At 47.1% G+C, this 3,132-nt stretch overlaps 1 non-coding gene across 1 annotated transcript; it reads left to right on the top strand.

Moving 5' to 3' along the window:
- Positions 1-550: 550 nt before the first annotated feature.
- On the top strand, positions 551-622 carry Trnas-gga. Its single transcript has one exon. It is a non-coding gene; the product is annotated as a tRNA-Ser (tRNA).
- The last annotated feature ends 2,510 nt before the right edge of the window (positions 623-3,132 follow it).

Here is a 3,132-nt window from a genome sequence, read left to right on the forward strand (position 1 = left end):
GGTGGGGTAGGACTTCCCATTTCAACGTTTCCAAGTATGTCTTGACCACTTTCGCAACATGGGGTCGAGCATTGTCATGCTGCAAAATCATTTTATCGTGTCTTTCGTTGTATCGCGGCCGTTTGTCTTTTAATACTCGGCTCAAACGCATTAATTGCGTTCGATAACGATCGCCTGTGATTGTTTCAGTCGGTTTTAACAGCTCATAATACACTACGCCGAGCTGGTCCTACCAAATACAGAGCATGACCTTGGAGCCGTGAATATTCGGTTTGGCCGTCGACATGGAAGCATGGCCGGGATATCCCCATGATTTTCTGCGCTTGGGTGAAAATCACCGTTTTTGAAGCGTTGAAACTCATCGCTGAGCGGCTACGGGCGCCAATTTTCAATCTAATATGATTGAACTTCAATTTAATATGATTGGGCCGCTCTGGAGACGTGCTGGGGATGTCGTCTCTCCGTGGCAATCGGCACTGCATCCATGGAGCGAGATTCCAACATCGCTCTGGAGTCGTATGTACTGTGTTAAAGTGGCGTAAGGTGTGAGGTCTGAATAGCTCAGTGGTAAGAGCAGTTGCCCGGAAAGCAGAAGACTCGGGTTCGATTCCCGATTCAGCCACTTGTAGGTCTTCGACGACCGTTCTTGAAGCGTTGAAACCACTCACGACACGTTCTTTCACTAATAGCGGCCTCACCATAAGTATTTGAGAGCATTCGAGCATTCTCAGCCGCAGATTTCTTCATATTGAAGCAGAAAATTAAAACCTCCCGCAAATGACGAGAATTTGGCTCGTAAACTGACATTTTCAATCGAGAATAACTTTATGATGCAGACACAAATCGACAAATGTTTTTATGGGGTTATGTTGACAGATGCCCAAGTTTATTGCATGACGTCTATGATCTATTTATTTCGACCACTACTTACCGCTAATGACAGATGCTTTATTGCATGACGTCTATGATCTATTTATTTCGACCACTACTTACCGCTAAAGCCATCTATAGGAAAACGGCGGAAGCAAAGCAATACACCTAATAATAATGTACCCCAGTTTCCTACGGGTTGGCCTAGTTTGCTTAATGATTGTGTGCACTGCGATACAGAATCCGTTAAATTTCTAAGATCAGTATATGACTCTTTATTGATAATCGGCATGTCGATTAGAGTTTGAATGAGATATTGAACTATGAGCCTTTTGTTTTCGTATCTTTGCTTTAACAACCGCCATGCTATTTCATAATTGTCATTAGTAATTTCTAAAGCCATTATTACCTTTGCGGCTTCACCGCTTAACGTGCTTCTAAGATAGTGCAGTTTCTGCACTGGAGACAACACTGCGTTAGATGCGATAAGGGACTCGAATTAATCGCGAAACGGTATCCACCGCTCATAATTTCCGTCAAACTTAGGAAGCTCAATGTTAGGCAATTTTACGCTAGGTCTTACCGTGAATGGATCGACAGGCAGAATTCCGGGCTGCACATTAATTGTTTGAGCCGCTTGGTTTCCTGCTGCGATATTTCGCGCTTTACTAATTATACCATGATATGAATCCTTAAAGCTAGCTCTGTGCGCTAATTGTTCCTCCGATTCATCTAAATCCTCGATTTTATTTTGAATGGTGTCAAATTCAATCCACAACACTTCAGCCTTCTCTATTCGGCTGGTTAATTCCGCCCTTTTACGCGGGTCCGTTTCAGTCGCAGTGAGATAGCTTCCAAAAGCAGTGAGTTTTGACTTAACCCTGCCTCTTTGTTTAATTAAATTGGGTAATTCAGCCATGTCTGTACAATAATCCGGCAATCTGATCCTTATGGCCAAAAAAGACTGTAACGTGTAATAACGTTATATTTTAATTTGGGTTGTAATACTAGGTTTGAATTGCAAACAGTTCTCTTTTGGTTCTGAAAGCGCTGACCCGAGGTTTAAGATGCGCGTTAGTAATCTTAAACTATTAATTTGTACCCATTAAGGAGGGATCAATGTTTGTATTTATTGACAGGAGAGCGAATCGTACTTATCGACATAAACGCACTTATATTTATCGACGGAAAAACGAATTATATTTATCGACACGGACGCGACTACATTTGCCGACAGGAGCGCGATTATTGGCTTCTATCGGCGCTGGTTAATAATACAGAAATGCCCCGCGGAGCGGGCGCGCGGCGGATAGTACTGTGCCACGGGCGGGGCGCGGTTGTTTATGAATTACGCGCGTTTAACAATGAGATGCGGTGTAGTATACGCAACGCGGATATAAACACGCCAGGTAGACGGCGCGTGGCGCGTGGTCGGTTTGTTGTGACGGCGCGTGGTTCACAAAACGTGAACGCATGAGTCGATTTAAACCGGCGAGACAGTTTCTTATGAGTCTATGGTCCGCGATAATATTTACGTCGCGTATTCCCAGATGTTGTGGGATGCGTGCGATATCGAGAAATCTCGAACGGGCAGCGAACTCGCTGTCCCTTGTTTGCACGCGGAGTACGGATTGACCAACGGGGTTGAGGAAACTCAACGAGGTGGCGAACTCGCCAGTCCACGATCCGTATGGTCGGGTCGGTCGGAAGTTAGACCGTTTCTCGAGAACTTTCGAGAAAAGCGGTCGCGGATTGCGAAGGATCGTAAAGCGGTTCGGAAGCCGAGAATGCTTGGCGGAGGCTGCGAACTCGTCAACCCCCACGTTCCGTCGTGTTTTCGAATGATTCGGATCGAATCAGGAAAGTCTCGAGCGTACAGCTCGAGCGGATTCAGATTCTGGTGCGAGTCTGGTGCCGGGATCTAAAAAGGCTGCCGTTATATACTCGAGCGTCTAACGGTAACCGCGTCGTCCGCCCCCGAGTGGGGATAATGACGTGTTGTTTTTCGGCAGGTGACTAACGGTAAACACGTCATCTCCCCTGGGCGAAACGGCGCGGCGTGTCGGCGGGTGTCGCTCGGGCGTTTACAGCAGCGCTCGGCGGTGCTCGGTTTTCCGTATAACGGCGTAACGGCCGTACGGTTGTTTATCGCAACGGCGGTAATTAGCGTTTAAAAATGGGCGCTCGGCGCCTCTGCCCCTGCCCGGCCGATGTTCGCCGGGCGGCAGACTTCCGGCGGTCTACTGCCGGGTAACAATGGGG

The sequence above is a fragment of the Formica exsecta genome, unplaced genomic scaffold (genome assembly GCF_003651465.1).
Source record: "Formica exsecta isolate Colony F162 unplaced genomic scaffold, ASM365146v1 scaffold594, whole genome shotgun sequence".
Lineage (NCBI taxonomy): Eukaryota > Metazoa > Arthropoda > Insecta > Hymenoptera > Formicidae > Formica > Formica exsecta.